General features: G+C 41.1%; 1 protein-coding gene across 2 annotated transcripts in view; it reads right to left on the bottom strand.

Moving 5' to 3' along the window:
* The window catches only part of NOX4 (NADPH oxidase 4), a 105,240-nt gene that overhangs the window by 47,062 nt on the left and 49,322 nt on the right, over nucleotides 1-8,856 (bottom strand). The window lies entirely within an intron of this gene.

Below are 8,856 nucleotides of genomic sequence, written 5' to 3' on the forward strand. Positions count from 1 at the left end.
AGTTTCTATTCTGTTTATAGCAGATACCAAAATACCTATTTTGAGAAGTTGTGGAAACCTGCTCTTGGCCCATTGTCATGTCATGGGGTTTTCAGTGCAAGTTCTGAGGTTGGGTTTGTTCTTTAAAGAAAGAAGTAGCACTGTTGCAGCTGTCACTTATCCATTCTTTTCACAGGAATCCCATTCTTGCAGTCGACAACAATATAGTTGGCTGTTGGCAGATTTTTATTAATAATATTTATGATTTAATGGGATAGATCTCCAGGGGAGGACAGGGGCAGACAAGAGCCGTGGCTGCAAGATGCCCCTCAATTTTATAGATCACAGATTGGCTATATTTCTTTATGGTGAACCCCAAATTCTCCAGCTAGTGCTTGATGCAGCAGAGAAACAATGCATATAACTCAAAGTGAGGCCTGGATGGAACAACAGGGAGGTGTGTATAGCATATGAACACAAAGCTAGGTTGCAAGGGGCTCTAGGGAGTCGATACTAAAATTTGGAGTGTAGGATTTGCTTCATGTGAAAAAGGCCAGCAGTGATTTTAATGCATCTTGGAATAGAAAGAATTTTTGGATCAGACAGTAACTGTTTCAAGGAATTCTGAAGTTTGGGGAGAGGACATGCAGTTGGCAAAAAGTGAGGTAAATATGGTAAGAAGGAGAAAAAATAATACAATAAAGGAGATGAAATATCCTAACTAGAACCTCAACACTAATATCATGCCAACAAGAAGCTATACAATATTTGCTGTGTAAATAGCTGGAAATATCATTTGCCCATGTTATTTGATCATGATGACATTTGCAATGTTGTGGGAGTTTTAATGAACTCCCACAGAGTTGGCAGCTGAGCATAGAGCAAATTTTGAGCATGTGATGGCCCCTCTCCCTTCCAACTCAAGCTTAGTAAAGACACCTGTAGAAATAAGCACAGGTAGGAAAGGCCAAGGAATAAGGAGCAAAATAAGGTGGTACGATAGGCATTCTTCTGAATAGCCCAGCTGCCATCACTGCTGGTGGTCTTCATGGCAAACAGTTACACTTAACATCACAGCCCAAATCAATGATAAGTCCTCTACTGAAAAGTAAACCTACTTCTGCATTTAGAAAGAAAGTTAGAAGTGGAGAGGGTACAGAAGCAGAGCCACACAATCACAAGTTCTCAAAGCTTGAACTTAGTACAACAGATCAAAAAAACAGAAGGTTCAAGGGTGCTATGCTCACTTTTTGTAAGTATTTGTGCACATAATGGCAAAAACTAAAATCCACACACATTTTCCAGTGGTGGTTCTTGCCCTGAAATAAATACGAAAGCAAGCAAGCAAGCAAGATTAATTGTCACTAACAGTGCAGAAGGAGCCCATGGACATACAAAGGGTGAAGCTGAAAAATCTGCAGAGTATTTCAACCCCAAATTTTGGTTTTGGCTAATCCTAATTTCTGTACAGAAATTAATCTAAGAAATTCTAAAGAATCATGCAGGAGTTGGGAGCACATAAGGATAACTGTCCCTTCTGATCATAAATTTTATAAATATCAATAGTTCCTATAGAGTTTTTTACATTTTCTTTAAATATTTCAAACATAAAATATAGTTCTCCTAATTAATTACTAGCATTTTTACAATCTGCTAGAAAAGGATCCCAAAAAGAAACCTTTCAATTCTGCTTTTAAGATATTTTAACTAGCCATTGTTAGTTTAACAGTGGTGAAATGCTGAGGTCTGAACCCCAAGCCCCCGAATTAAGGTTGACATATGGGTGATTCCCACAGCCCTTCATAAAGAGGTGGTGAGTTTGCCTTAGAGCTTCCCCCCAGGGTGCGGCCGGCCCTGCAGGGAGAGCCAGGAGGGAAATGAGCCCCAGGGGTCCCGCACTGAGTTGACAAAGGTCAGGTGTCTGCTTGGGGATAAAAGCTGGGACCACTTGCAGGGAGTCAGGAGTGTCTGTCTGTGGAGTGCACTCCACAGAGCTTCATGGTTGAGGAAGGACCTCCTGACTCTCCCTGGAGCTGGGCCCCAGTCTGCTTAAGACCTTTGCGAACACGGGCTGATCGGGTGAGAGTCACTATGTGGGCACCTTTCTCTTATGTGTTCAGCTTGCTGGTCTGGCTGTTTCCCATGCCACCTGTGGGCAACCTCGGGTCTCTGTTTGTACCACCTGTTGTGGGCCGAGTTACATCCTTTGTGGGATTGTTGGGGGTAGCATCAGTTATGTACCAGCTGATTGATCTGTTTGTACCCCCAGCGATCGTTCATGCAATGTCCTTCTTGTCTACAATACAGTCAGTGTATTGGTTCATCTTCCTGCTGGTGGTGGTATCATTTTTGTTGGGCCTGGTCATTGGCAGAACAAGTGGTAACTCACAATCTCAAGTCTGAGGCATGTCTGCTTTTTTCTTCTATCCCTGAGGGAGAAGCTTCCATGAACTGGGAACAAAACAAGATCTTTGGTAGGGATTCTTCAGCAAAACTTGAGTGGCATCTAGGGGAGTCCACTATTGCCCCTAGAGAAGTGCAGGCTTGCATGAAGAGCTGTCAACTCTCCTGTTTCTCTAGAAACTATTACACTCCTGAGCTTGTTAAAGGTGCTAACAGAAAGGAATCAGAAAGTTCAGCCAGACTTTGCATTTTCATTGCTTGAAGCAGCTGTGTACCTCTGCACAGAAACTACCACATGAATGTGACTTCCCTAAGCAAAGATTAACAGAAAAATGGTAAACCTAAGCAAAGATTTGCTTCCCTAAGCAAAGATTAACGCAAAAATGTTGAAACACAGGCAAACGCAGAGCAGCCACTCTGCCTTCTTAAAGAGGCAAACACAGCATATAAATAGTGATTACAAAACCAGAAATTTGCTTAGCAAATATATGTCCTAGAGCTCTTCTATCTTATGGCTCTATTTTCAAAGTAGAGAGTATTTTTTTGTTGTTTTTTTCCATTACATTCCTTTGGGTCCCATCAGCTGCTACGTGTTAATGTGCTTCACAGGTTTCATTCCTGTAGCTCATAAGGGTACTTAAAACATCTGAGGCACCGCAAGGAATCCTTCAACCTTGTATTCTTGTATGAGTTCCTAACTATAGCAACACCCATGCTTCTTGTGCATATTATATCAAAGGATAAAAACAATTGAGATTATTCAGCTATGTAATTTTCTATAATCACTACATGAGTGAAAAGACCCTGGGATATGCAGAAAGGTAGAAGTTTACAAATAACAGGATGCAGGAAGAAAGGCCTTCAGAATAGGATAAAATTTCTTTCAAGGCAACTTTCTCACCTAAAAAAAATCCCCAGTAGAAGTAAAACTCATTAACTGTTCAAATTGGAGTTGATTCAAGTTATACTGGTTTTGGTACTAAGTTAGCTGGTGTTCAATGAACATAAAACAATCCAGGTCTAGAGCCAAAAATTCAAATGTGTTCACCTTTAGCATTAATTCTTTTGTCAGAGGAAAGGGGCTTTCAGCATTCCCCAGTAAACTAAATCTACCTCTTTTTCTCCATTCCCTTAATCCTGTTTTTCATTGAGCTTGTTTGCAACCATAAATAAAATCATTAATGAATGTAAATAGGAATGAGCAGTAAAACTAGTATTCCTTACAGCACACTTTGGCTAATTATATTTTTAACCTCCCAGTAATGTAACAGTATTACTTTTATTACTAATGTCAAATTATATAAATAGAAACACAGTTAAATCTTTCTGGCACTCAATTCTGGTATCTTCCTCAGAATCTTAAGAAGGATTCAATGACAATGTAAGAATTGGCAATCAAAAAAAAAAACTAATGGGAAAGTAGCATCTACTGCTTCCAAAACCACACAACGATTTTGCTGGAACAACCAACAGTACCACATCATTGACGCCTTTACACCCTGCCAGGAATCTCATGGAGTAACCAAACACAACAAAACACATGTTACTATGGAATGAAATAGGCCCAAATCAAACAGAACTTGAGGTAACAGCAAGAGTTGACAAACTGTTCATCACCGGTTGAAGAATCTCAGCAGCAGTTATAGTGCTCCTGGAACAACCCTGTCACATCCTGTGGGTAGACTTGGTAGTCATTATTCCTTCATGTCATCTTCTGCTTCATACATTCTTCCAGTCTGAATCAAGATCTACTCTGAATGTACTAGATACTGACTGAATGATCACTACTTCAGTATCTCTAAAACTGTCCCTGGGGTTACTGAAAACAAAATACTGCTTCTTTGCTTGCTGTTAAATTCCAGGTAAGCACAGAAACGTACGGTGAACCTTGGGATGCTTCAGGCATTCTCTAAACCAGGAGATCCAAGGGCTTGACACAGTCACATAGATATGCCTGAACAATCTGACAATGCCTCTCAGCCCAGCAAGCTTAGATCATTCTTCCTTCAGAGGCACTCAAAGGTATGTTTATTTTCTTCTGGTGAGGAGGCAAAAAATCTTTAGGCTCCAATATCCCAAACAACTGCCTACAAATGTTTGTCTGTTGAAAAATAAGAGGTGTGGCGTTTGTATTCTTTGCTGTCTCAGGTTTTAGTCCATTGGGAGTTAAACAACATCTATGCTTTCTTACATTTGCACATTCTGGAAAACTGTGCATTTTAACTGAGAAATGTTTTCTTTTTTCCCCCTGAAACTTTCTGCACCAAATCTGGCCCTTCCAGAAAAACGACTCTGACAATATCTGAGAAAAATTAACATCACAGAATCACAGAATCATTTAGGTCAGAAAAGACCTTTAAGATCATCAAGTCCAACCATTAATCTAGCACTGCCAGGTCCACCAGCAAACCATGTGCCTAAGCACCACATCCATACGTTCTTCAAATACCTCCAGGGATGGTGACTCCACCACTTCCCTGGGCAGCCTGTTCCAGTGTTTTATAACCCTTTCAGTGAAGAAATTTTTCCTACTGTCCAGTCTAAACCTCCCCACATCAGATTTAAAATAACATAGTCAGTTCCTGAATGATCTAATGACTGTGTACAGCCTCATCTCAAGCAGGAAGAACTGAGAAAGATAAATATTTTCTGATGAGACCTAGAGTTTACTAGGTAGATGAAGATCAATACCCCATGATCTGTCTGTTCCGGCTCTAGCTAGAGAGTTCCCACAAATATCAACACTTCCTGGTGCCATGACATTTAGTAACTTGTGGGATAGAAGTCTCAGATTCAACATGTGATGTTAAAGTGCTCTTATGGAATCCCCACAATAAATACCATGCTGCTTAGAATGGTGGACAGGCCTTGTCAATGCCTCTAGGATCATATGCAACTTCACAGCGGGACGATGTCACCACAAAACAAAAATTACTGTAGAGTGCAGAACAGTAAGCCTTCTTTAAATGCAACCCCACATCGACTTGTAGCAGCAACACTCTGCAACATAGCAGCCATGTTTTATTGCCTTAAGGCATGCAGTTCACCTTAACACCTCTGAGTGCTGTGTATTTGTTTTCAACAAAAACATGCTGCAAGGCTACACAAGTCTGTTATTTCAGCATCATCAATATCACTTTCTGTCTCACACCCTGAAGTTTGTCTAGTGAATGAGACACATTGTCTCGATTCACTGCTGTGTTTTTGTTTTTTTTTTTTTCACTGCTGTCAAGTGGTTGGACACCAGGCATGGCCTGTGGACTTGTTTTTTCCCTCTGGAGGTGCCAGATGAAATGTCAACTTTAAAACTAAACAAGCAGCAGTACTTGAGGCAGCAACAAGGACAGGGGAAGCACAGAGCTGATAGATGACAACACCAAAGACAAACTAGAGAGTAAGTGGAACAAATGAAAAAGTTTTACAAAACTGTTTTGTAAATACTAAGCCAACAATTTTTTCAAAGCTGAAGGAAAAATAGGTGACCACAGGGATATGAGAGAAGCTGAATAATGGGTGTTTAGAAGGGAGGCTATTAGCCAGATCAGCTTATTGGCTAATCTATGGATCTCACAGCTCTCTTCTGTGCATGAGCCATTGCAGGGACTTCAGCCTTATTGTAGGGTTTGAAATTGCCATCCACCATCTCAGCTGCAATAACTGCCAGGCAGCCACAGAGGAAGACACTTGGCTCTGAGCCACAGGGCTAACCCAACCTGTGCCACTGTAAACCCATCGTAGCCTGGGTGTCCAGGTCCTGACAGGCTAACTAAGCTGTGGACAGCCACAGGTTTCACCTCTGTAATGTGCCAAAATAATTGCATCAATAGTATGAGCCACCACAGCACCAGAAAAATGTTTTGTTAATACAATAGCTGCTGGCTTTAGTAGTCACATGTCAGCACAAGGACAGCAATTGGATTATGACAACAGCATTCTTTAGGGAGGTCTGCAACAGCTGTTCCACTAGTCACAATACCTAGTGCACATGACAAAAGCTGGAAAAATCATGTTAGGAACCTTTAAATGGGAAAAATCACAACTAACTGTCAATTAACTAAACTAACTACCTCTGAAGTAGCTATGTATCTATCTAGACTCCTCACAATGAAGAGAAAAAGGCATGCTTGGAGCCTGGCTCATCTCATCCTAACCTAGACACATACACAGGTCAGAGGTCTACAAAGGGAGCCATAGGAAGTATTTCAGGTGAAAGTAACCACTGCATAGGTATCTGAGAGCACGTTACAGCAACACCAGTGTGTCTCTGTTTTCTGTGGTAAGCATGAAAGCTAAGCACAGTACAGTTACTAACTAATACAACCATAACACAGATAAGAAATGAAAGAGCTCTGATTTGTAGTGGAAATTTATCTAAAGGGTGCCACTGCCCACAGAATGGGAGGGAATGTTGTGCCTTTATCCAAGTCTTCTGAGAAGGTTAAGTTCTCAGATATTCTAAGATCAGATAGCACAATCTGACTTCGGTGGAGCAAGAAATACATCATGTAGGTGTATGGATTATGGTTTAGCTTGCAAAGGTCTTGGAGCTACCATGTCTGAGGTTTCCTCTATCTTCCCTACTGCTCTGTTCTACATTTTTCATTATTCAAATAATTGCTTTAAAAAGCAAATAACAGTACTGCCTGAAAATATACTAAATATCTGCTCCTATGCAAAAAAATTATTTTTAGAGTGACTGCATCTTCCAGAAGCTGCTTCTTGTGGCTTTTTCTATTGGACATCTAAAACAATATGCACTGCGAGATAGGCAATAAATGACTTTGCATTAACAGCAACTTTTCATCAGGAGCTGACAATTTTATTCCCCCTTATCTTTTCTCTTGATATGCAGTTGCTTTCCCAGCCTACAAAACAAAGTCACTAAGGCCACGAGGTATTCCATTAAATATTCAAAACACGAGACTCAGTGTCAGAGACTTGACCCAAAACAGAACTTGCAGAATTGGTTTGCCAGCAGTGGATCCTCCCTCAAGTTCTTATACAGCTAATGGCAGGAAACTGTTCCTTTACCACATCTTCTAGATTCAGGCAGCAGAAGCTGAAGCCAGCAAGACAACAAATGTCTCAAACCTGACCAGTTCTCCTCTGCCGTTCACAGAACATCTGCACTCTTCTTGCATTCTTTTAATTTAGGCTTGTAATTGAAATAAATTGTTAAGTCTCTTTGGTGTCAGGCATAAACTTCAGGACTGTGAAAATGTGATACAAGAGAATTTGAATAAATAGGATAATGGCTAAGAGAACAGGTCATGAGAACAGTTCAGATGACAGCATGTTGCATAAAAACTCCTCCAGCCCAATATCCTATCTGCAGAAGCAACCATTAGAGCATGCTTGAGAAAGATTATAAGGAACATGGCAAATACAGTAATCCCTCCTCAAACAGTCAGTGAATTAGAGATCTTTAATTGTCACAGGGCTTAAGAGGATGAGTGAGAACAGGACTCCATGGTACAGAGGAAGCATAAAGGGTTGGGTGAGCTGCTGCTTTCTTGATAGCACATTTGGCTTCAGGCAAGATATCTCTGCTTAGCAAACCTAATACAAGTGTGACTCTGTAATGTGACAGTGTCCTGAATCTCATACAGTCCTACCTAGACAGACCTGCATCTCAATGAAGAATATAGATAGTGAGTTGGGAGAGTAGCACAGAAATGCTAATAGAGAGCAATCTGCACCACAGAGGCTATCAGAAAACTATGAAGATGCCACTTCTTTTGGAAAACTCATTAGCTAGCACTTCTCCCCCCTACTTGTCCCAATAGTCTACCATCCTCTTACAGTTAGACAGGATGCTTAACAACAAAAGAACCATGTACTGGGGCAGAGCAGAGACTAATTAGGCCCATAATCTGTCTCTGTCTGGCCAAAATCCTATAGTTCAAGGAAAAAATCAGGGTGATTATGGAGCATCCGTCCATATGGTACTGCCCTCCCAACATTTTCTTATTAAAGTTGTAGTGACTTCCACAGTCAAGTATGCAGCTGGACCAACAAGTTCAACAGATATTCTTAGACTTGGTCTCCCTCAATCGGTCTAATCCTTTTTAGGGCAACGAGCTCATTTGACTCGGTTCCACAAACACACAAGCCGATAAAAATTAACACAGAAGACATTTCTCCATGAGAAATGAAGAAGATGGTGTTGTGTACCCGTCTTCCATACAAGGAAATGCTATGCTAAGCAAGAAGAAAGTCAGCCGCCGAGGAATAATGACAACTATCACTTCAGTATACAACTGTCCCAGGGAGCGGCAAACTGTCACTCTCCTCTGTGGGGAATCCTGGCTTACACCCCTGGTCTGGAGGACATTCAAAGAGCGATGGAAGAGCATGGAAGAACTTGAAAGCAACCTGTAATCTCAGGGTACCATAGGCGTTAATTAACCTGGCAGTCATCCAGACTGCTGGCTTCAAAATCCGCTTATCTGGGAGCTGCACATTTCAGCATTC

This window comes from Merops nubicus, unplaced genomic scaffold, assembly GCF_000691845.1.
Source record: "Merops nubicus isolate BGI_N331 unplaced genomic scaffold, ASM69184v1 scaffold12560, whole genome shotgun sequence".
Classification (NCBI taxonomy): Eukaryota; Metazoa; Chordata; class Aves; order Coraciiformes; family Meropidae; genus Merops; species Merops nubicus.